Here is a 27,163-nt window from a genome sequence, read left to right as displayed (position 1 = left end):
TATGTAAAAATTATCGTAATTTTAAGAAAAGTTTACAAAAATATTTAGCTTTTTACTTAATGACTTTTTTAATTTATGTAGGAATTCTGAAGCACTAAAAGTAATTCTGTGGAATAAAAGTACTTCAAACAATTTTATGATTATTTTTTCTAAAAAATGTAGGAAACTTTTTTTATAATTTGTACTGAGATCAATATTTTCAATAGGTGGGAAAATTATTTTTTATTTTTTTTCGAGTTCACTACGACAATACACATCATTAGAGACTTGTGCCAACTTAAAAAAAACTGTTTCTCGTTACACTTTTCTTTAGATCAGATATTAGGCTTAGACTTTTTTTGAGATTTTTTGAGAGACATTTTTCAAAATTAAAAAAAAATGTTCTTTTAAATGTTGTATTTAAATTTTTTTTATCAAATAAATGATGATAAGGAATATCTATATATTTTCTTTTCATTTATTATTGATTTTATGTCGATTAAAAAATATAACTCTGGAGACCACCTAAGAATATTTATGTAAAATTTAATTTCAATATCCTCAATAGTTCACTAGAATTATTTTCAGAAAATGTTGAATTACTATCAGAAAATATCACAGAAAAAACAGATTTTAAAAAAAATTCAGTTAAACGATTAATCGAAAATTTTAAAATGGTTCAATTCATTTTGTGTTTGAATCATAAAAATGTATAATCAAATACGTATTTAACAACAACAAAATTAGAAACAAATAAAAATTTTGTGTGAAATCAATCAAAAATGAAACTTCAATAAATAAAATAATTGAAAACGAGGTTTTGGTAATTGAAATCGTTTTTCAATTTAAATAAATATTAAATAAAAAAACTGAAAACTGAACTAGAACTAACTAGAACTGAACTAGAATATTAAATAAAAATATAAATAAAAATATATATATATAAATATAAAAATATTCACTAATTTATTATTCATTTATTACATATTTTTCTTTTGTTTTGAAATAATCTTATTTAATATAAATAAACATACTGCATCAATATAGATTCTTTGTATTACTATAAGTAACAACAAATAGTCAAAAATATTTGTAGTACAACAGTTATTTGAGAGCAAGAAACAAATACAATACAGTATGTAGTGGTGTGGTGGTCAGCTGTTTGTTTAAAATAAGACAAACAGAAAACAAAATAAACAGAAAGGGACAGAATGGCCAGATTGCTAGCGGCGCTGGTATGCCCGCGTATTGCGCGGCTAAAGCTCGCCGGATGGGGTGGTTCTTGCCGGCAATCTGGACCATAAACACACACTAACACAAAAATTCATACCAGCATTTGGGGTATTATTTGAAAAAGGGGCCAAAAGTAGTCCTGCATCTCCCTGCGGTCATACCTATACACATTATTGTCCTCCCACTAGAGGATTCAACCTCACCATGACGTCCTCTTCCTTGACGTCCCCCAAATCTTCCCTGCGAACATTCACTTCCCCTACTTACCGCCGCTTTTCAAACAAATTACCAAATCATATTAATGACACAACTTTTCAAAATTTCTTTAAAACGTTATAAACATAATTTTTTTTATTAATTATTAGAATTTTTCTTAGCTTACGGCAAAATTTAAATTTTACAAAAATTTTTTTATGGACAATATCCAACAAAATGAGTTTAAGGGAGACATTTATTATTACAAAAAAATTTTTATATACAAATTATCGGTTTAACACATTTAGCTTTTAGATTAACAAATTTTCTTTAGTTTCCCATTTTAAGTTTTTGTAGATTCTAAGCTTTAGATTTAAGTAGATTTAGGCTTTAGTAGTATGATTTCACAATATAATCTCTTAGTTTTAAAGCAGTATATTTTAAATTTTAGGTTTTAAGTTTTAAATAGATTTAAGAATTTTGCTTTTGACAAATTGTTTTCAGCTTTTAGTTTTATCAAATTTTTAAATTTTAAGTATTTTTAGATTTCAGCTTTTAAGTATTTTTATCTTTTAGCTTTTAAGTATCTTTAGATTTTAGCTTTTAAGTATCTTTATATTTTAGCTTTTAAGTATTTTTTTCTTTACTTTCTCCTCTTTCTTCTACAGGTCCTACGGCTATGGAGTTGGCAGGTGTTGCAGTGGGGTTTCCGTCGTCCGTATTCTGTCCAGGTCCGGGTAATTCAGGTCAGTTTGCAAAAATTTTAAATATCTTTTAAATAATTATTTATATATATATTTATTTTTTTTTTTTTACATATATATACGTATAAAAATACTGAGCTACTGGGTGCAAATCTGCCGCAAATTCTTCTAAAAAACTAGGCCTGAGCTCAACCCTAACGTCGCGCACGCTTGGCGGTAATTTTTGGCCAGCGGTCTGGTCCGATTCTAACCAATGGTAAGCTTGTTATTTTATATATATATAAATTTTTTTATTTATTATTTTCCCTTTTTTTTTATTAATTATTTAAAAGGTACTGTCAGTCCGTCTTGTCGTTCAGGGTCAAAAAAATCTTTATGGTCGAAACCTTTGGTATACCTGCGCACCCCAGGATTGGCAGTGCGGAGCCGATGTTCCCAAATGAAAGATCCCACGTTGGAAGTCGGCAGAGGTGGCGTTGAAATATTTGTATAACCTTTTTTTTTTTCGGTGTTCAATTTATATAATTTATATTATATTGTTTGATTTAAATAAAGACTTTAAAAATGCTTAGGCGACTTTTATTGTGCGCACTTGCCACTTGCTGCTTCGTTGAATCTCAAAGAAAAAAAAGGCCGACATTTTGCACATTAGGGTCCGAGAAACCTCGGATCCCATAATGGCTTCCTACTGTTTCAATTCCTTTCAGCTATTCAATCTACTGTTTCAAATAATTTTCCTAGTGTTTGTTTTTGTTTACTTTCATTTTTTTTTTTCTCAAAAATGTCAAACGACGCGTTGCCAACTTTATTTTTCCCTTCTTCTTATTTCTACAACCATTCACACATTTACCTACAGGGTGCACACGACAAACCCCACCATTTCTGTCATCCATTTATGGAGACAAAATGGGAGGGAAAAATACGCGCCCTGATTTTTATGAATTACCCTAATAAAATAAAAATTTAAAATTTTGGGCATTTTTTTATCCCCATATAAAAAAATGCAGTCTGGCAACCCTTATTCGTTCGAGAACGAAAGTACAACTCTGTGCCGCCGTTAAAAATTGGACGGTCGGCGACGAACTCTGAACAGCTGCTTGAATGAATGGAACGGGAGGAGGCAACATAGGAAAAATACGCATGTGTAAATGCGTACCATAGACTACTCATAGACTGGAATCAGCTGATTTTAGCAATATGGCGGAGGCAAACAAAAAAAATTTTACGAAAAATCAACAAAAGAAAATGTAAAATGAACCATGGAAGATTTAAAAGAGGGACAAATATATAAAGATATATTTCCATCTCTCTTCACCTTACACTTAATTTTTTTCAAATATAAAAAACAAATTGCATTACAGTTAAACCCATTTATCTTTTTCTTGCTCTTTACGAACTCATCTTAATTACCGGAATTTTGATAACTATTTTGATACAAAAACATATTTTATAAATAATTCTTGGTTAAAACGAATTACTATTTAGTCCCATGAATAATATTTTATACATTTATCCTTTTTTATATCGAACTTCAAAAAATATGCGTTGAAATCAAATAAACGGGTTTTACTGTACATGCAAGTCAAAAAAATTGTTTGTGGTGTTGATAGTGTATTGAAAGGTGTTTTATAATGAAAGAACATTAAGGAATAATTAAAAAACAAATCCAGTACACTTTTAATTAGAATCTAAGCAAATATTTAATAAAATAATTGTTTTCTTTTTAATCTTATTTTTTTTGCAATTCTTCTTCACATACAATTTCTTCAATGTTTACATTTTTTGCTATTTTTTTTTCAAACGAGCGATGAAAACAATCATACAGCTCATCTCACACACTCATCGATTTTTTAATACATTTTATTTTTTCTTTTGCTCTAAAATTTTACCTAATGGCGGAACTCAAAAATGGTAAAAAAAATGTAAACAAAACCATACGGTTCGAATTTACTTTTTTGACAGCTGTCAATGGTTTCTTATCTGGTTATCTGTGATGCGTACGATCATTTTTCAATGGCGGTGAACAAGAATGGTAAGTATTTGTTAATGAGTTTTTATTTTTCGAAAATATTTATTTCTAATTGGAAATTTTAATATGAAAATGTAGCAAAATACTAATAAAATTTTTCTTATATTTTCTTTTCAGGAATAGACGAAGGATGCTGCGGATTCTGGTGGAATTTTGGTAAGTAAAAAAAAATTATTAAAAATATTCAAGGTCAACAAATTTATTAATGCATTTTTTTTTTTGTTTACTCTTTTCAGGAATGTGACTACAGTTATTTATCGTGTGTGTGCAGACGTAATTTCTGGATTTGGACAAAAACAAAAAGGTAAGTAATATGAATTTAAAGTGAATTTAATTAAATAAAAGTGTGGTGGTAAAATAAAAATAAAAGTGCAGTTAGGAATTTGTGGACAAAAAAAAATTTTAATACAGTGATGGTAAAAAGTGCGCGGACGGACAAAAAAAAAATGAAAACGAAAAATTAAAATTTCTTTCAAAATAAAAAGTGAAAAATTTATTGCCGGTATGCAATAACAATTAAAAAAATTATTTTCCAGAAATTACAGTGCGGGACAAAAGTGAATCAAAGAAAATTAAAATAAAAAAAATTAAATGAAAATTTTAAATAAAAAAATCGGATTTGTGTCGGCAAACAAATAAAATTAAAACGGAATCTACAGTGTGTAACAAAAGTGTACGCCAAAAAAAAATTACAACTAAAAAAATTGAAAAAAATTAAATGAAAATTTACAATAAAAAATTGTGTCGATACAAAAAAAATAAAAATGAAATTTACAGTGAGTGACAAAAGTGTAATAAAAAAAATAAATTGAAAAGAGAACAAAAAAAAATTAAAAGTGATACGGAAACTAAAGTGATAAAGAAAATTAAACCGGTAAAAAAAAAAATTAATTACAGTGGATAACAAAAGTGAAATGAAAATAAAATCATAAAAAATTAAAATTAATTTGAAAGTGGTTGTGAAAATAATGGGTGATGAATCAAAAATAAAAAAAAAATTTTAATACAGTGACAATCAAAAGTGGTATACAAAAAATTTTATATAAACTAAATTGAAAATCGACGCGAAATTAAATAAATTTTTTCGAATATTTTTTTTTGTGGAAAATACAGTGGCGGAGAAAAGTGGCAGTGATAAAAAGAAAATCTAAAATAAATTAAATCCTAATCTGTGGTGAAGTGTTAAAACCGAAAAACTGAGAATAAAAATTACAGTGGTGTGCAAAAGTGGTGTGACAGTGAAAATTAAAAATAAAAAAATTTAGAAAATTAAAAATTAGAAAAATTAGTGAAAATTAACAAAAAAAAATAAAATAAAACGGAGTGGTAAATTAAAAAGGTCGTGAAAACAAAATAATGAAATCGGTAAACAAAACAATTAAAATGAAAACTATGGCAAAAAAAAAGAAAGGTGTTCACTAAAAGTGTGCTGTGAACGAAACGAACTTAAATTCAAACTAAATAATAAAAAAAAATTCTACTAATTCAAAATTCAAATTTTTTTTTGTGATTTTTTTTGTGTTTTTGTATTTTTGTATTTTTTTTTTTTTTTAATTTTTGTTTTTATATATTTTTTTTTTGTGATTTTTTTTTTGTTTTGGAATTTTTATATAATTTTATTAGAACTTCTTTCTAACATTTTTCACTTTCTTTTCAGATTATCCATTCATTGGAGTAAGAAGACTAGACGACCTGGACTTCAAATAAGACTCAGGTAAGTCTTTTGTTAAAGGTGGGAAATGCAAGGACTAGATTCACCAAAGATTTCAGGATAAATCCTTTGATCCTTGGCGAGAAATACCCCTTGACATTTCCACATGAAAATATAAAAACAAAATTAATTTCTTAGAATAAGTGTTGTTGAGATTAGAAAATATCCTAAAATTAAAGATTTCCTCTAGCAAATTCATTATATTATTTCTTTAGGAATTTTCATTCTCAACAAATAATTGAAAATAACTAATATCTTGTTTTCTACAGGTTCCTTGGGGAATTCAAGTGCCCTCGTGAAGGACGAACCCTATGAAGCCAATTTAATTCAGGGGAATTGGCAAGTATATACTAAAATATATTAAATTTATATTTAAACTATGGGAATCCCTACTAAAGTCTTCCGAACTTTATTTCAGGTTACAACAACAACAGAAACAACTACTAAACAACAATTAAAGCAACTAATACAACAGAAGCAGATATTTGCAGAAAGGCGTAGAAATATCAGAGTGAGTGTAAAACCAAAAATTTAATAAAGTAGTATAAGTTGAATAGTCTTAAGTCGGACTGGATAGGAACCATATCTTTTTATAATTAAAGCAGAATTCGGTAGTAATAACAAGATAAAGTTTAGAAAAACTATGAAGCAAGGTCCTAAACTACTTGTTATTACTACTGACTTCAAATGAATTGTGTTTAGTATAGTTACTGATTATATCCTGGACAAAACCGATGATTCTGTACTATTGATCATTTATATCCCAGCCAGTGACAATCTGCTTACGGAATGAACAAATACCTGTTGGTCTGCCAATATGTATTGTCCCAATTGTTTCCTTTGGTATCGGCTCGCTGTAAGATCGGACTCAGAATTGTGTCATTGCCCTAGGTGACTAATAACCCTTACGCTTTTAATGGCACGGTACCGGAAGGCTTTGATGGGGTTGCACCTTCTAATAGGGTAATGACCGGTTACACATGTAACCAGCTAAGAAACGTTGGCTTTAAGTCGAACCAAACAAATAATTATTCATTCCAAAGAAGCTATGGATCCCACTGGACTACGATATAAATGAACGATATGTACAGATCTCAATACTGCTCAGGATACAACAACAACTATACCAAACAGAAATTCACTGCGAGAGATAGATTTTCAATTAATAACAAAACTCAAAAGACTTTATCCAATTATAGTTACCTATCGATTACAAATTAGATAAGGCTGACTACTAGACACGACAGGCGAAAGATAAGCAGGAGAACATGTTGGGACTAGAACCACCAAAGATTCTAAAGCTATTGCTTTAAATCTTTGGCGTGAAAAACCCCCAACGATCTTCCCTGCATATCCTCGACCTCGTACAGACTGTTTCCGACTGGTCGTACAATTCGGCATTTTAGAAATTTTCGAGCGAATTTGGCATTAAAATTGTTTTTGAAATCACTCTGCTGGAAGTTACGTCGGTAGACTTCCTGACCGGGAATGAACTTAATTGGACGACACCGCGTGTTATACGATTTTTCGTTGCGAGCGTAAGCTTTGTGTAAATTCTCGCGAATTTTCTGACGGATCAGATCCAATCTAGCAGCATTCGGAATGACGTTAATTTCTGGATCATTTAAGATTTTCAGTTTTCGTGCCAACTGGTAAACGCTACCATGGCCAATCATATTCATTCCGAACAAGGCGAAGTAAGGCGTAACTCCGATGGACGACTGCACGGAAGACCTTAAGGAAAATTCAATTTCGGACAAATGCTTGTCCCATTCTGTGTGGTCTTCCTGCAGATACGACCTTACAGCTGCCAGAATGGACTGATTAACACGCTCGGACGCATTGGCTTGCGGCGAGTGGATCGCGGTTCGGACGTGTTTAATACCGAAATTGTTTGTCACGTCGGCAAATTCCTTGCTTATAAATTGCTTTCCGTTGTCGGAGACAATTATCTCGGGTGTTCCAAATTTATGGAAAATTTCTGAAATTAAAAATTTCACTACGTTTTTAGTGTCGGCTTTCGGCAAAGCTTTCAGGAACACAAATTTGGTTAGGTGATCTAATACAATAAAAATACAAACGTTGTTATTTTTAGACCGCGGGTACGGACCGAGAAAATCTATAAAGATTCTTTGGAAGGGGCGTTCCGTTTGGACTTCGGCTCCCATCGGTGGTCTGAGCGTAGTATTTGCTGGCTTAGCTTCTTTGCAAGTTTGGCACCTTCTGACATAGTTTCTAATTTGGACATTTTGATTTGGCCAGTAAAAATATTCCTTTACTCTATAGAGAGTTTTACCGACACCTCCATGAGACGCTTGTGGGGAATCATGACACGCTTTTATGATGTCCTCTGTCAGATCTAACGGTACCCATAATTTCCACGCGAAATCTTCATTCGTTTCCAAACCGTCGTAAGGTTTAGTACGCTTGTAAACGAAACCGTCGATTACTTTCAAATCGGGCAATTGTTCGGCATTTTTCTCGACTGTGTCTATGAGGTTACGATAATCTTCTGACCGGAAAGAAACTGAAGTTAGATCGATCAGCTTAGGAACGTTTAACGAGATTTCGTCCATATCATAGCGTGATAGGGTATCGGGTACAACATTTTGCTTCCCCTGCCTATGCTCAATCGTAAAATCATACGACTGTAGATGTAGACTCCACCTCGCTAAACGACCAGTCAGATCTTTATGGCTCATCAGCCACTTTAGGCTACTATGATCCGTAATGACGGTAAATGGCATTAGTTCTATATAGGGCCTAAACTTCTTAATCGCCAGAACTACAGCTAAACATTCACGTTCAGTTACCGAATAGTTTTTCTGCGCCGATGTTAGTTTGTGTGAAAAATATGCAATTGGGTGCTCTCCGTCGGAATCATCCTTCTGGAAAAGCACTGCCCCAATGCCTACATCAGACGCATCGCACTGAACGTAGAAATGTTTGCTGAAATCCGGGTGATTAAGTAGTGGACTCGAAATCAGAGCTTCCTTGAGACGATCAAAAGCAGCTTTAGCTTCCTCAGTAAACTTGAATTGCTTACCCTTCTTCAGCGTTTCAAAGATTGGGGCAGCAATGGTAGCATAGTCTGGTATGAATTTTCGATACCAGCCTGTTGCTCCCATGAAGCTCCGCACCTGTCTTGCTGACTTAGGATAAGCAAAACGAGTTATGGTCTCCACTTTAGCTGGGTCAGGTTTAAGTTTGCCGCCTCCTACTATGTAACCCAGATACCTTAGCTCTTTGAAGCAGAATTTAGATTTAGCCACATTGATGGTCAGACCTGCGTTTGCTAAACAAATAGATACACGTTTCAGCAATTCCAGATGTGTCTCGAATTCTGGAGATACAATCAAAAGGTCGTCTAGGTAGACAAAAACCCTATCACGAAGTGCCGCGGGGATCACTTTATCCATCAAACGGCATAACCTTTGGGCTGCATTGCACAACCCGAAAGGCATAACCGTAAAATGATAAAGTGGTCGTCCTGGCACCGTGAATGCGGTTTTCTCTTTACTAGACGATTCTAGTGGTATCTGCCAGAACGCGTCTTTAAGGTCGACACTAGAGATGTATATCGTGTCTCCCAAACGACTGAGCAAACCTTCAATGTGCGGCAATGGATAGGCATCCTTGACTGTCAGTGCATTGAGCTTGCGTGCGTCCAGGCATAGCCGGTTTTTCTCGCCCCTTCGGACTAGAGTAACCGGATGACTCCATGGACTCTCACTAAGCTCAATGACACCGAGGTCAAGCATCCTATCCAGCTCCGCATACATCAACTTTTGCACGGCCGGGGAGACAGGATAGTGACGATCCTTAACTGGAATTGCATCACGAGTATCTATCGAATGCCTTTCCAAATCTGTCTTACCTAAACCTTTTCTACTATAACAGGGGAACATCGATATCACTAAATCTAATTTCTGCTGCTGATCTGGCGTCAGCTTGTGAGTCACGACATCTGGATTACTATCTGCCTCTTCGCAGAGACTAATCCCGTTGGTCGTGAGACTCTCAAGGCTGGCAAACATTTTAAAAACCTTCATGAAATCGACCCCCAAGAATAGTTCTCGATTCAAACTAGGCACTAAATAGAATGTAATAACATTTACCGCATCACGGAACCTAACTTCAGCCCTGACGCGACCGACTATCGGATGATTAGTACCATCCGCTGTTTTTATAATATTTCTAAATTCGTAAACCTCAAGACCGGCGTCCTTTACGAACTTCAGGCAATTTTTCCCGAGACAGGTGACCGTTGCACCGCTATCAAGCAAACCGACTATTTCCTGACCGCCTATCCGTAACCGGGTATATAATCGCGAGTCTTCACCCTCATAGAGTGAAGCGGACGAAATCTCGTGTCTCAACCGTTTCCTCACCTTATATCGCTCTCTTGCTTTTCTAATTTTGTTCGACACTCTACCGAAAATTCTATTTTTTGCTTCGTTGTATTGTTGAATCCGAATATGTAGGGGTTTGAGTTCTCGGAGCCGAGGCTCAGGTTTTAACTCAAACTCCGACCTATTCGGATTCTTTAAAATTGTTATTTGTAGCTGCTGATGTTGTTGTTCCCTACTCTCTACTGGGCCTACACCTCGGTCGACCTCGCCTCCCCAGTTCGAGACGGGTTCCGGGATCTGTTTCCCTGACATTTGGGACATTTTGGGGCCACTACATTATCCTTCCCACACCGGAAACAAAACATCCGAGTTATGGGCTGTGGACAGTCGACGAAACCGTGGCCAACGACTTTACAGTTCCAACAAACGTACTGACTTGTCGACCGAATACCATCTACCTCCAAATCGATCAATGACTGCTCCTCATCCTCACCACATAATTCATGCACGCGATGCGTGACATTTGCACGTTGATACAGCTGCCTCTGATTAGCAATCAAGTTTTCCGCTCGCCTCACCTCGCGACAGAATTCTGACAGGGTTTTCAAACGAATCGAAAACATCATCTGTGCCAAAGATGGTTTCAGATTACCCCGCATGATTTCTACCAGCTGCTCCTCCGCATATGGGTGCTGTTGCTGGTTTCGGAGTTTAATAACGGCATTGTAGTAATCATCAAAACTTTCTTGCGGCAACTGTCGGCGATTGAGAATTTTCATTTGCACCTCGTGTTCTTGCTCAAAGCGTCTGTATTGTGCTAAGAGGGCTTTCTCCAACTCCTCCCAGGTGTTAATATGCACTATTTTCCTGTAGTCCCAGTACCAGTCTAGAGCGGGGCCGTCTAGAAGAAGATGGAAACTCCTCAGGATTTCATCATCAGAGCATCCGTAATCCCTCCTCAACGCTCCAACTCTAAAGATGAATTCTTGCACATTCATGGTTTTACTAGTGCCATCAAATTTAACACCCCATTTGGCTAATTTAAACTTATCCAATGGCTCTGGGTGTCTTGGCCTCGAAATTGCCAAGTTATAATTTAGCGGTTGTTGTTGAGCGGCTGGCCCAGACCAAGTATCCTGTGGATACCCAGGCTGGGAAGCGCTATATTGCTGATAGTTAGCTTGTGGGTCTGGTGCTGGTTGTGGCCATAACTGCTGCTGGCTGTATCTGTTGAAAGCTGGTTGCGAGTTAGGCAAAGGGTTTGGTTGTTGCAAAATCGGCGGCTGAACATACCGCTGCGCTGCCGGCTGAGAATACGGCAACGGGTTATTCTGCTGCAGAACTGACTGCTGTTGCTGATATTGGGTTTGTACTGGTGGCTGCTGATTTGGTGTTTGTACCGGAGGCTGATATTGTGTTTGTACTGGCAGTTGTTGAATACTAGCTTCTGTTACTCTAGGAGCTGCTGGACCGACGGGCACATAATTTGGAGCCGGAATTAATGGTGGTGGTTGCTGGTAACCTGGCGTTGCTGGATGACCAAAGAATGATGGTTGTGCCTCTAAAGAGGTTCTCGGTGGTTGAGTTGGCGGTACCACATGGTTTGAAGGTGACAACATTGTTTGCATTGGAGCCGGATTAGTCATCGGCAGCGACAATATAAGCTGCTTCATGTCGTCCAATGCTTTCTGGATCTTGTTGTCGACCTCTTTCATAAATTGGATTTGATGTAATCCAACTGAGGCACTTACAATGTTTTGAATATCGCTGACCTGTATTGGACTTTCGGCACCTTGGCCTGCCATGCTCTCTCGAACTTCTCTCCTTATATTTTGTGCTGTCTCGCTTAAGAATGTTGGAGACACTACCGTCTGGTTAGCGCCTTCGGAGCTGATCGAAAGATCATGAGATGCTTGAGTGCTGAAAATCGGATCTGCTGTACTGGCTGTTGTTGTGATTGTGGTTGTGGTGGGATTCGTAAAAGTCACGACAGATGAGGTGGTAGGAGTATCGGTATGACAAGTTACGTTGGTACTGCTTGTCGCCATGGCGTTATTTTGATGCTGTAGACGACTCGCGCGACGGGTTAAAACCATTTAAAAAAAATAAAAATTAATATAAATCTTCACTTCAATATCAAAAATAAAAAAAAGGTATTGTATATATATATTATATTTCAAGTTATATATATAAATATGTAAAAGTAATTCGTATTCCAGAATCTTAGCAGCGTAAATTGGAAAAAAAAAATATATGTTCACACCTAAGATTTCTTCCTATCAAAGGCAAAAAAAAAAAAAAAAAAAATTGATAAAACTCAAAAAGCTTAAATGCGGGCGGCATTTTCGGGAAAGTAAAAGTTTGCAGGTAGATTTTATTTCACAATTTACATTGCTGCTATGTGTATAGATATGACCTAATTCTTTTTCTTATTTATGGTTTCAGGAGATGCAGAATACTAAACGAAAATTAAAAAGATGGGTGAAACTGCTAACTGGCTCTTCACAGTCCTGTCTACTAAGGTGCAGCTTAAAAAGGTTAAATGTACCAGACTTCTAAGGACTACCTCCCTAGACCGGCTGCGACTTAAGAACGTAAGTATTCTTAATTTAGGTATAGTTAGTTGTATGCTATTGTTAATTTAAGTGTGGATATGGTCGCCATCTTTTCCTTCCAACTTGAGCATTTAGAGATTAAGCTGTGCCTGTTATCTCTAAGCCTCAAGCTGTTAGGAAAAGATGGCAACTACGGAATCCAGAATTTTGCATGTCCTTATTGCCCACACAAGATGTCGCAACGCGATCAGGAGTCTTTTGTCCTAGAGACCGGGACTTACATCTGCGTGACCAATAAGAACATGCGCAATTTAGGATTCGTAGCTATTGAAATAAAAAAAGTGTTATTAAAAATTTCCAAATATTATCTTATTCATCTAAGTAGCTACAGTTAGGGACTCTTGACTTTAAACCTAACCGGCCTACTCGGACTTAAGAGAATACGTCAAACTACTTGGTCTACGGACCTACTTTCGGGCCCCACGTTGGGCGCCATTTATGTAGTGGTGTGGTGGTCAGCTGTTTGTTTAAAATAAGACAAACAGAAAACAAAATAAACAGAAAGGGACAGAATGGCCAGATTGCTAGCGGCGCTGGTATGCCCGCGTATTGCGCGGCTAAAGCTCGCCGGATGGGGTGGTTCTTGCCGGCAATCTGGACCATAAACACACACTAACACAAAAATTCATACCAGCATTTGGGGTATTATTTGAAAAAGGGGCCAAAAGTAGTCCTGCATCTCCCTGCGGTCATACCTATACACATTATTGTCCTCCCACTAGAGGATTCAACCTCACCATGACGTCCTCTTCCTTGACGTCCCCCAAATCTTCCCTGCGAACATTCACTTCCCCTACTTACCGCCGCTTTTCAAACAAATTACCAAATCATATTAATGACACAACTTTTCAAAATTTCTTTAAAACGTTATAAACATAATTTTTTTTATTAATTATTAGAATTTTTCTTAGCTTACGGCAAAATTTAAATTTTACAAAAATTTTTTTATGGACAATATCCAACAAAATGAGTTTAAGGGAGACATTTATTATTACAAAAAAATTTTTATATACAAATTATCGGTTTAACACATTTAGCTTTTAGATTAACAAATTTTCTTTAGTTTCCCATTTTAAGTTTTTGTAGATTCTAAGCTTTAGATTTAAGTAGATTTAGGCTTTAGTAGTATGATTTCACAATATAATCTCTTAGTTTTAAAGCAGTATATTTTAAATTTTAGGTTTTAAGTTTTAAATAGATTTAAGAATTTAGCTTTTGACAAATTGTTTTCAGCTTTTAGTTTTATCAAATTTTTAAATTTTAAGTATTTTTAGATTTCAGCTTTTAAGTATTTTTATCTTTTAGCTTTTAAGTATCTTTAGATTTTAGCTTTTAAGTATCTTTATATTTTAGCTTTTAAGTATTTTTTTCTTTACTTTCTCCTCTTTCTTCTACAGGTCCTACGGCTATGGAGTTGGCAGGTGTTGCAGTGGGGTTTCCGTCGTCCGTATTCTGTCCAGGTCCGGGTAATTCAGGTCAGTTTGCAAAAATTTTAAATATCTTTTAAATAATTATTTATATATATATTTATTTTTTTTTTTACATATATATACGTATAAAAATACTGAGCTACTGGGTGCAAATCTGCCGCAAATTCTTCTAAAAAACTAGGCCTGAGCTCAACCCTAACGTCGCGCACGCTTGGCGGTAATTTTTGGCCAGCGGTCTGGTCCGATTCTAACCAATGGTAAGCTTGTTATTTTATATATATATAAATTTTTTTATTTATTATTTTCCCTTTTTTTTATTAATTATTTAAAAGGTACTGTCAGTCCGTCTTGTCGTTCAGGGTCAAAAAAATCTTTATGGTCGAAACCTTTGGTATACCTGCGCACCCCAGGATTGGCAGTGCGGAGCCGATGTTCCCAAATGAAAGATCCCACGTTGGAAGTCGGCAGAGGTGGCGTTGAAATATTTGTATAACCTTTTTTTTTTCGGTGTTCAATTTATATAATTTATATTATATTGTTTGATTTAAATAAAGACTTTAAAAATGCTTAGGCGACTTTTATTGTGCGCACTTGCCACTTGCTGCTTCGTTGAATCTCAAAGAAAAAAAAGGCCGACATTTTGCACATTAGGGTCCGAGAAACCTCGGATCCCATAATGGCTTCCTACTGTTTCAATTCCTTTCAGCTATTCAATCTACTGTTTCAAATAATTTTCCTAGTGTTTGTTTTTGTTTACTTTCATTTTTTTTTTTCTCAAAAATGTCAAACGACGCGTTGCCAACTTTATTTTTCCCTTCTTCTTATTTCTACAACCATTCACACATTTACCTACAGGGTGCACACGACAAGTATTCAACTCAAATCCATAAGCAACTGGTATTGTTTTTGTGGATAGAGTGGATGAGCACAAGCAAAAGCATACAATATCAGCAGTGTGACCATTTTGGCATTTTTGCAGCTAGATTTAGCATTTTTTATTTTGATTTAGCTGTAAAATTTTAATTTAGCATTTGGCATTTTATTTAGCATTTTTATAAAATATTTTTAGCATTTTTAGCTTTTTTTTTTGCAATTTTAGTATATAAACAAAAAAGACAAATTTTTGCAAAAAAGATTTATATTGAAAATAGGTTTAACCGAAAAAATCAGAATTAAATGTCTACCCAAACACAAGCAACAAGAAATATGAGAAATGTAATAATTTACACTGTAATTCAAAATAATGCAAAAAGATTTATGAAGATAAATAACTTAAAATTACGCCAATACAAGTGAATACTTTAAAATGTTGTATTCTAAAATATTTTTCTGAAACGCAATGCTTTTTTAAATTCGAGGTGATAGAAATAATTCAAGAGATTTCATATATTTTTACAAATACGTTCAGTACGCTATTTTACAAACTAATACTTTTTGTTTGCTCATGGAATGAAACATATAATTTTGGAAAAGGCTATGTATGACGGTTAATTAATAAATTTTATTTTTTCCTATACGAAATAAAGAGGTTTTAATTTTTATCATCCTTCAGGAGTTCTTGTTAATTTATTGAAAATAAGTATTGAAAAAAATCAATAATATATAATTAAGACTTTCTCATCCTACTTTCTGTTCTTTTTTTTTACCAAATTTTTAGTAATTTTGTTGTCACTTTTTTTTTTAATTAAAAAAAAATACATAAATTTCGAAAATATTATTGACAATTTATTCCAGAATTACAAACTTACGGATTTGAATATATCTCTCAATTCATTTCATACATTCTCATATATATTTTTCCGAAAAAATCTTGGAAGTATGAGTTATAAACCTGACATCTATTCACCGAGATTTAAAATTAATTCAACGGAATTTTCAATATTTTTGTGACATGAAAACCATTTTTAAAGTATTTTGAGGAAGACAAATAAAATTGTTTATATAAAAAAGTAAAACCATGAGTAACTAGTGTAATTAATAGAGTTTTAATGTAATTTTTGCATTCAGAAATATTTTTATTCTAACTAATATAATATAGCTAAATTTACAAAAATTTTGAAATAATTTTTAGCATTTCTGTTTATCTTAATACCACGGAACTTAATTTTTTACCCTACACCACTATACTACGTTTGAGTATACTAATCGGTTAAGAATCATTTTCTGAATCGATTAAGCCATGTAAGTCTGACCGTCTGGTAGAGGTTGAAATTTTCAAAACAATAAGCACGTATGCTTTTTGATCCAATGACAAAACCTTTTAAAAATGGTTAAAGTCCGTCCTTTTTTTTACCTAGCCCCCCAACATATACAAATGTATAAAGCCTTTCTCAGAAAATTAGTTTAAATATATCGGAACCAAGGTTCAATTCAACATAAATGCTTTATTACGAAAAATAAATCAAATTTTATACTCATATGGTCAACCACGGCAGAATATACTTTCTTACTTGTTATAAATTACAATGAAATTTAGTTACAAATTAATATGAATTGTTCATAAAAACACTTAAAAAATTTTAGCATTTTTTTGGCATTTTAAAATCAATTTAGCATTTTTTCTAGCATTATTTTGGATAGGATTTAGCCGCAACATTTTTTGAGACCTGGTCACACTGCTAATGGTCCAAACTTAAATTTTGTCGATCAGTATTATTTGGAAAATTAGTAAAAAGTACTAAAAATGAGACGGGGGTACTACGGTATTTTTGGGTATCTAAAAGTACTGAAAAAAGTACTAAAGTAAAAAGCTTTCCGGAACAGAATTTTGTTAGTTAATCACATTATATACACTAGGGATATAACTAATTTGGCGAAATTTTTGGCATACCATCACGTGATGACCAATGTTGTATAATTAGTGAAAATAATTTTTATGTCATTTGGAATCAAAAACACCAACACCAATTTCTAATATAAACCAATTTTTTTGTTCAAGTTATTAATTTTTTTATTTTAAACACAAGTATACATTACATTAGGGTGATGGCTTTTTGATGTTTTTGCAAATATAAAATTGTACATCCCATAATCAAAAAACCCATAAAAAATAATAAGAAACACAACGCTCCCCCACCAAACAAGTTGAAATTTGTTGATCTTATATCTTCGATACTTATAGATCAGTGTTGCCCATACAAACACTGTTACACATTCATTTGTATTGGTAAAGCAGCAGAGAACAAAATGTAACCCAAAATAAAACTGTACTAATAAAATGACTGCATACTAAAAAGTATGTTCTAACTGTCAAATTGATATTATGGATTTTGACAGACAGCGTACATTAAAGTTCATATATAAAAAACTATCAGCTGTGCTCTCTCATTCACCTACATAAATTCGGCTTTCTCGAATTTTGTTGTTGTATTTCTGTGTGGATTTTAAAAAAGTTGCGTACAGATCTTACTTCGACAAATGCTGATCAGCAACCACAGGGTATACAGAGGCGTCACGAGCAAAAAACTATTTCCCTCTCTTTCGCACAAAACGAATTCAATAATTTTTTTTAGCTGTATTTTATATACCTCTTCTCACCAAACAATTTAAAAATCAAACAAAAGCTGATTTTAGACTTTTTTAAATGTCAAAAGTGACACCTCTGTATACTTTGTGCAGCAACTGAGTTGATTTTGTTTTGCAAGTTGAGAGATAACCAACTAGCACATGCTCAAATAAGAAAATACACAAGTAAGCAAAGTAAATTAATAAAGTAGCATCACTTGAACAGCTGACTATTTTTTTTAAACTAGATAAATGAAGCAAATTGTCAAAGTTTGTTTTGAAAATTGTTAACATTGTTTACGTCGCCATTTTTAAATTGTGTTTTGCTATTTGTTAAAATTTGTGAAAAGTTGAAAAAGTGAATTAAAAGTGGTTTTAGAGTAGTTTAAAAGTGTAATAAATTGTATAATATATAATAATATAATTAAATCGTTAATATCTTTAGCTTAAAAGTAATATTTTTTATTTATGTTTTGTTCACATTGTTTTTCAAGGAAATTTTATTTTGACACAATCTTAAATTTTCCAAAAACAAAATACATGTGGTTGTTGTAGATGTTGTTGTACAACAAGAGATGTCGCTACTTTATTAATATACTTTGCAAGTAAGCTTATAATGTAGGTGAGTCAACGCAACGTCAGCAGAATATTCTTGCCCTATCTCGCGTGATAGGGAATAGTGATTTTGGGCACCATTGTTATATGTAGATCGATTTTACAGTGACTTCCACAAGTGTTCACAAAAACACAAAATTATAATATTTTTAGTATAAAAAATTTTTCCAGCAAGATAAAAATTTCATTCTTTATATTTTAAATATATTACGTCCTGAAAAATTAACTAAGCCATAAATTATGAAATTAAATTTGATTTTCGTAGAAAAGAAGTGAAAAATGTAATCATGTTTTTGTGAACACTATTGTAGCCCTACTGATATATGGACATTTTCTATTTTCCGCATGGATATATCAGCATTTATTGGAACCAACTTTTGCTTTAATAATAGGATTAAGTCTCTTTTGCATGTTTTAAATAAAATTCCATAAAAAATATTTGTCAAATTTAACCCATTCTTCATTCATCGTCTTCTAAAGCTTTTGCAGATTATGTGGCACTGTAGATCACATATTATGTTAAATTTTGGCATATTCGAAAAATTTTCGGTTCGGTTCCGTCTTGATAATTGTTGGGGCCAATCCAAACATTTAATACCGTGCTTCTCAAGCCCCTAGGTGGTTATATAAACCTTCTGCTTATGGCCACCGTCTTGCATACTGATAATTAAGTGTGGTTCACACCCTAAGACTTCCTGGATATGGAGATAAGAATCCCTTAAAGGATCAATCTAAGGTTCTGCCTTTAATATGCGGACTATTTTCCTAAGGATTCTTAACTTTTTTCATGGAATCAACCCCAAATCAATAGTAATCCCTGTCAAAATATTAGGAATATTTCGGCTTTTTCACTTAAGCACCTCGAAATTCGCAATAGAGCAATTAAATTTTACGTTCAAGCAATGGAAACTCGTATCGTGGTAGAAATAAACTATTTCAGATCTGTTGGTCACATTTACAGTTAGTGGGACCCAGCGGAAAGCTCCAACTAAAGAAATACTAAAAAAGGCGGAATCGATCCAAAAATGTTTCACATAAGCACATGGGGGGCTTGAAGCCCCACATGAATCAAATATAAAAAAACGTATATCTGAGAAACTATCAGAGCTAGCATCTTCAAATTTTACATGAAGAACTTTGAAATTCATGTGAACATTTAGAGCATAACGGGCGGACTTACAATGACTGGCTTGGCACACAATATGAATTAAATACAAAATTTCGTGCATCTTGGAAACTCTTATATTATTCAAAATTTTTATAGACAGATAGAAATTGGCGATATATAGAAACTGGCGAACTTGCAATAATTTGCTTGACATCTCTCATATGTAATATATTATAAATCTGGAGAGCTATATACATATTCCTTTTAGGGTAGCAAAACACACTGGGTATAGCTAGTCTATATACAGTTAATCACAAAAATAAGTATACAGAAATACTGACGATTGGTTTTATTTAAAAAAACATATTATTTTTTCAAAAAACAATAAAGTAACACATTTATTTATTAAAAACAATTATGATAATTATTATTCACTACTTTTTTTCTTCATATTTTGGTTCTTTGAGTTCTCATTTAAGCTAAAGTTAAAAAGGTGCAAAATTTACGTCACAAAAGTAAGTATACAGATCATTTCAGTATATATTTGGTTTAATGATATTAACAAAATTTATGAAAATTTTACTTGTATTAATATAATTACTTTTTAATAAAATATTTTTTACACAATAACTTGGAAAAAATCTACTTTTAGTTCCGAAGTCTTGAAATTTGGGCCGATTGGCTCCGTAATTAATTAGTAGAACAGTTTTTTCTCATTTCTACGATTTTTTTCCACTTTAGACCCCGGATTTTGGATCTGAGGGTCATTGAACCCTCCAAATGATGTATTGGAAATAGAATTTTTTACTTTTGAAAAGAGTTGTTATTTCGAAATTAATGTTATATGCATGGATTTGACCATTTTGAACACAGTACGTTCTTAAAATCCCGAAATTTAAATCCGATTTCTTAAGACTTACAACATAAACTTTAAAATTTGGATAATTCTATATATTTTCTTTAATTTAAAAGGGTTTTGCAAATATTCCAAAGCATACAATAATGCTACCAATTATATCTTGATATACTCGATACAATAACCATGTTTTATGGATCGGACATTTTATTTATATATGAACGCTATACTATGTTAAAAACGGCAATGTTCCGCAATGGATTGTAATTATTATAAATAAACAATTAATTTAAAAGTTAAAATATCGTCTTCCAATGTATCATAATGAACAAACGAGGGATATTATTGAATACCCGATCCAAAACTTCGAGGGTTTAAATAGTCAGATGTTCTTAAATAGGAAAAAATGCTCCTATAAATAATATTCAGATCAATTACCAAAAATTTCAATTTTTCGGAACAAAAAGTGAATATTTTCCATGTTATTGTGTACAGAATATTTTATTATAAAATAATTACATTCAAACAGGTAAAATTTTCATGAACTTTGTTAATATCATTAAGCCAAATACATATTGAAATTATCTGTATACTTACTTTTGTGACGTAAATTTTGCACCTATTTAACTACACCTTAAATGAGAACTCCAGTAACCAAAATAATTTCAAAGTTTTCCATGTAAAATTTGAAGATTCTAGCTGTAATAGTTTCTCAGATATACGAATTTTTCTATTTAATATTGTGGGGGCTTTAAGACCCCCCAGATGAAAGTCCGATCTTTTTCATCCAAAATGTTCAGACGAATATTTAAGTTCTTAGTGCACATTTTGAAGAATTTAGTTCCATTAGTTTTCCAGATAAACGAAATTTTGTCTTTAATTAATATGGGAGGTGCCGCTCCCCTCATGGGTAGTCCGCCAATTTATTACCCAAAATGATTAGATGGATGTTAAAGTTATTCGTGCAAAATTTGAAGATTCTAACTGTAATAGTTTCCAAGATAAACGAATTTTTGTATTTAATTTATATTGGAGGTGCCACGCCCCTAATGCTAGTCCGTATACTTTTTGTCCTAAATAATTATATGACACTAAAGTTGCTCCGACAAAATTTGAAGATTCTAACTGTTATATTATCTAAAATATACGGATTTAATATTTTCTTAATATGGGCGTGGCTCCTCGCCCACTTGGAATTTCAAAATAAAAAGTAGCCTATTACCTATTCCAGACATACAGGAATACGCAGTGAAGATTTTAATAAAATCGTTCAGCCGTTTAGTAGTCTATAACGTTCAAACATACAAACAAACACACATTCATTTTAATACATATAGATTACTAGCTATACCCAGTGTGCTTTGCTACCCTAAAAACATTATAAAAGAGAAACCCACTTTACGATTTTTAAAGATTCTAGCTGTAATGGTTACATTCATATTTAAGATGTCTCGCCAACTATAGCAAGTTCGCCAAATTTTCCAAACGTCAATTAGGATTTTAATGTAACCTGTGAAAAATTTGAATAATTGAAAGTCCGCTATTTTCTCCCATATGTTCACGTGAATGTCAAATTTATTCCTGCAAAATTTTAGGATTCTAGCTCCAATAGTTTCCCATATATACGAAAAATGCTAGTCCGCTAATATGTTATCCAAATGTTCACATGGATGTTAGAATTGTTCATGCAAAATTTTAGGATTTTAGATCTAATGTTGTCTCAGATATACGATTTAATGCATATGAGAGGTTCCAAGCCCCCCAACGAAAGTCCGCCCATTTTCCCCAAAATGTTCACACGGACGTAAAAGTTCTTCGTGTAAAATTTGAAGATTATAGCTATAATTGTTTCCCAGATAAGCGAATTGTTCTGTTTAATTCATATGGGAGGTGCCATGCCCCCTATGGCTAGTCCTCCAATTACCAAAAATATTATTACCCAAATATTCACATGGATGCAAAAGATGTGCGTGCAAAATTTTGAATATTTTAGCTCTAATAGTTTCTCAGATATACGAATTTTTGCATTTAATTCATATGGGAAGTGCCAAGCCCCCCTAATGAAAGTCCGCCCGTTTTCCCCCACATGTTCATTCACATGGATGTTAAAGTTCTTCGTGCAAAATTTGAAGATTATAGCTCTAATTTTTTACCAGATAAACCGATTTTTTTATTTAATTCATGTGGGAGGTGCCTCGCCCCCTATTGCTAGTCCGCCCATATTTTATCCTAAATATTCATGTAGATAGTTATATTTTCTCAAACATACACATTTTTCTTATATGGGAGATGGCATTTTGAATGTGGGCGTGGCACCTCGCCCAATTGAAATTTCGAAATAAAAAGTAGCCTATAGTTCCTACCAGACATACAGGAAGGCACTGTGAAAATTTCCAGAAAATCGGTCCAGCAGTTTAGCCGTTTATAGACTTCAAACAAACAAACCCACAAACAAATAAACACACATTAATTTACATATATAGATTAGATGTACCCAGTGTGCTTTGCTACACTAAAAGCAAAAAAAAAAACATACTTACACATGGGAGATGCCACTCAAATTATTGCAAGTACGTCAATTTTTGCGAATTTAATTAATATGTGAGGGGCCAATCCCCCCATTAAAAGTCCGCGAATTTTTCTCTAAATGTTCACATGAATGTCAAAGTTTTTCATGTAAAATTTGAAGATTCTAGCTTCTACAGTATAAAAATTTTTCAGATTTTTCAGAATGTTCAGATGAATATGAAAGTCCTTTTTGCAAAATTTTAGGAATCTAGTTCTATTAGTTTCTTAGATAAAATATTTTGTTGTATTTAATTCATATGGGAGGTGCCGCTCCCCCCCTTTGGTAGTCCGCCAATTTATTACCCAAAATATTTCCATGGATGCTAAAGTTCTTCTTGCAAAATTGGAAGCTTTTAACTCTAATAGTTTCCAAGATAAACGAATTTGTGTATTTAATTAAGGAGGTGCCACGCCCCTGCTGCTAGTCCGCCCACTTTTTATCCTAACTAATAACATTGAGACTTATGTGGCTCCGACCAAATTTGAGGGCTCTGACTGTTACATTTTCCGAGATACTGATTTAATATTTTCTTAATATGGAAGGTGCCACGCCCACTATAGTCATTCCGCCCATTTTGTCAAAAAATATTCTTATGGATGTCAAAGTTGTCCGTGCAAAATTTGAGAACTCTAATTGTACCAGTTTCCAAGATATATGACTTTTAATAGCTATTTAATTTAATTATCTACAAAAACATTTAAATATTAAAGGTAAAAGTCCAATTTATCCATTTTTTATACGCCATTGTGAACTATCATAACTGATAGGTTTCACTATTAAACAATTTGTTTATTTACTACAAATAAATCGCGTTGATAGAAACAAACTTTTCAATTTCAATAGTTTTTGGTTCTCCTGTAAAATTTTAAAAATGTTAGATAGGGCCGTTTGCATTTTAGGTGACGATATATATATTACAACTAAAAATTTTAAAATATGTGTATATTTATTAGTGAATTTGCTACAAATACACAATTTATTATCATGAATACAATTTAAATTTATAATATATTAGAAAATTTTGTTTTTTAATTATATAATGTACTAGCTATACCCAGTGTATGTATATATAAATAAAATTAATAAGTAAGGTGACACGCCCACTATAGCAATTCCGCCCATTTTGTCAGCAAATATTCCTATGTATGTCTAAGTTGCCCGTAAAAAGTTTTAGGACTCTAGCTGTTGCAGTTTCTGAGATATGCGACTTTTAAGACTACATAACTTTAGGAAAATCGCTCTAGCCGTTTAGCAGTCTATAAAGACCAATCAAACATACAAACACACATTCATTTTTATATAGATTCATATGGGAGGTACCAACTCCCCCATTGAAAGTCCGCCCGTTATATTTTAAATGTTCAGATGAATGTTAAAGTTCTTTAAGTACAATTTGAAGATTCTAGCTATAATATTTTCTCAGATGTATGAATTTTTCTATTTAATTAATATGGGGGCTTCAAGCTCCCCCAGATGAATATATTTGAAGAATATAGTTATATTAGTTTCCCAGTACCGCAATTCTCTAACTTATATTTTCTACCGATATTGTTAAGTAACGATAGATATCGGCTGACTAACGATTTATCTATTCTCTATTTTAACGTTAAAGACATCTATCGTAAATATGTAAATGTTAACGACAAATATGGGTAAAAATAAAATGTAAAAATTTTAAATTTATAAATATTTAAATAAAAATATTTAATTTTCTGATAAATTTTGTGTTAAATAAATATAAAAGGATTTAAATTTGTTTATTCATTAATTGATACCAATGATTATATGTATGTTCCCGAGTCGCTGCTCATCGAGTTTCAAACACAGGAATGGTACATAATGGAAAACTGGTTATAAATTTGTTAGTGTTGGTATAACCACATGTTGATTAATTAACAAACAAACTTGAGTCCTTGAAAATAAAGCGCAACAAGAGGCATCTAATTTATATACATTTATTTATGCGGGAAATAGCGCAATTTGAGATTTCAAAAAAACCAACACCGAATATGATGAGTATCAAAATATTGTCCTAAGACCTCATAGAATGTTTCATGTTACAAATATCTTTTTCGGAAAAATAAGGGAATAATCTGTGTACCATTTATGTAAAAATTTACATAAATTTTAAATCTGAATATCGAGGAAGATTTCGCGGTATCGCAACTAAAAACATACAAATTCTTTTTTGAACATTAACGTTCGCACAGTGGGGCAGAATGGAAATTTTTTGGAAATAAATTTGGCATTTCTAAACGGCTGATCCGATCGTGATAAAATTTGGCGTGAGCGTAGCCAAGGAGTGTTCGAGTTTAAGTTTTGAAGATGAACCCTGCAGATGCCCCAGGGACGGCGCTGTGGCGGCTCAAAGTAGGGTACCTACGACATGTAAAATTTTTAAACTCGTGCCATTTTTTTGTTTTTCACCCAAATACAAAGATTTTTATATTTTCTGAAAGCGCTCGATGAGATCTTGAAAAAACATACTACTTATCTCTTATAATATCCGAGTTATAGGCATTTAAAAATTTAGTGATACAAAATTTACCATACCTTGGTCCGCCTTTTTTTGAATACCGGGCGTAATTTTGGACCAAATGGACTCAATTTTTTCTTGTTAGTTAGACAACAAAATTTCCAATAATATACAACATAGATTTTTGCCGTTTTTTTGCCAAAAATGTGTCTTAACTCTTTTATTAATAAAATAAAATTTTCTTTAAGAACATATAACAATTTTATAGTTTTCTAAAAGGTATCTTTACGCAGAACGCTTTGGCGTAAAAAACTTTTTTTTGAAAATGTTGCCACTGCGTCCTTCCGAATATGACCTATTTTTTATCAAAACTTCAACTTTGGGCGACATGTTCTAAAATCCCAAAGCTGGGATCAGAAAACTGAAAGCAGTTTTGGAAATCTCAATATGTTTTCTATTTACTCCAAAAGTATTTTCCCAGCCCTGAAAGAAATATGGACCCTATGGGCAAAAAAGTAAAAAATCCCATTTCTGGGATTTTCATTCCTATTTTTGGGAATTGCGGGATGCCCTTTGACCTTTTCAATTTTTTTTTGCATTTTCTTATTTAAAATGACAAATTTAACAAGCGTTGAAAATTTCATTGAGTTTTGTTCATAAATAAAGATTTTGTCATATATTACATATTTGTTTAATTTCTAAAACTATGATTTATATCAAAATTTTAATAGGGTCGCAGATAGCTACAACAATTTAGTCCATATTTATCCCTTAATATCATTTTTTAGTTAGATATGGAAATTCTCGACCCTTTACAAAAAATTTCAAGCCAATATCTCAATTACATTCAAAAATATGTTCATTTAAACCTGTGTCCTTTAATTTTATCTTTTTCATATTTTAGTATTAAGTATGACAGAACATACATTTGGTGTTGAATAAAATATTTGGACAATTTTTAAAAATTATTTAGTTAATTATTTTATTAAAGACTATAACATTGTATATACAATAAAAAAATTAAAATTTTATTATGAGCCACGCACAACAACACCTAAATCACCCCACACAAACCACCTTTCCCGCCCACCGAAATATAAAACACAATTTAATACAATATCATCAGTTAGTATAATAGCTTTTTTTATTTGAACTGTTTATCTTAAACATAATACAATTAATTCTTACAGCCTACTTATATAGTTAATTCCTAACACTACTTATTTTCTATAAAATAATCTGTCATATCGGTATACATATCCAGAAGGTAATATAAGTCCTTTAAATCTTCCTTGTTTTGAGCTGATAGAGTTTCATAACAAATCCATCTTTTTCTCATAGTTGAAAGAACAGGATCAGAAGATAGAAGTAAACTATTAAAAATATTTTCATTCTGTGATTGCCTGGAGCATTTTCTTGAGCTGAATAGTTGAACATGCTTAAAATTTCGATTCCTCGCTTCCTGGGCTTCTTCTGTTAACTCTCCAAGTGGAAGAATATTCGATTCAATTATTATTTGACCATGACACAATACTTTGTGTACTGTTGGTGTTAGTTCCCTCCATGGATACAGAGATACAAGTAATTTAGAAATTTCAGATGTATATTCCCCAAATCGATTTCCATTAATTTTATGTTTACTATTCAGTGCCATTAAAATAGTGTTAACTCTTCGAAGCAACTCCTTGTCGATTCCAGTTATTTTTGAAGTAATTTCAAAATCACGAAAAATCCTTCTCGCCGTATTACTGTCATTTATACTACCGCAACTTGGAAGTGGTTTGTCG

General features: G+C 32.8%; 2 long non-coding RNA genes across 2 annotated transcripts; both read left to right on the top strand.

Annotated features, from left to right (window-relative positions):
• The first annotated feature begins 1,996 nt into the window (after window positions 1-1,996).
• On the top strand, window positions 1,997-2,678 carry LOC119600070. Its single transcript, XR_005231115.1, has 2 exons — window positions 1,997-2,367; window positions 2,444-2,678. It is a non-coding gene; the product is annotated as an uncharacterized LOC119600070 (long non-coding RNA).
• Window positions 2,679-14,199: 11,521 nt separating this feature from the next.
• Window positions 14,200-14,814, top strand: LOC119600068. The gene is made up of 2 exons (XR_005231114.1): window positions 14,200-14,505; window positions 14,581-14,814. It is a non-coding gene; the product is annotated as an uncharacterized LOC119600068 (long non-coding RNA).
• Window positions 14,815-27,163: the final 12,349 nt, after the last annotated feature.

The sequence above is a fragment of the Lucilia sericata genome, unplaced genomic scaffold (assembly GCF_015586225.1).
Source record: "Lucilia sericata isolate MDLA Ls3-8-SP2 unplaced genomic scaffold, ASM1558622v1 Contig000103F_arrow, whole genome shotgun sequence".
Classification (NCBI taxonomy): Eukaryota; Metazoa; Arthropoda; class Insecta; order Diptera; family Calliphoridae; genus Lucilia; species Lucilia sericata.
The sequence above is the reverse complement of the archived record's forward strand: the minus strand, read 5'-3'. Positions and strand labels throughout refer to the sequence as shown.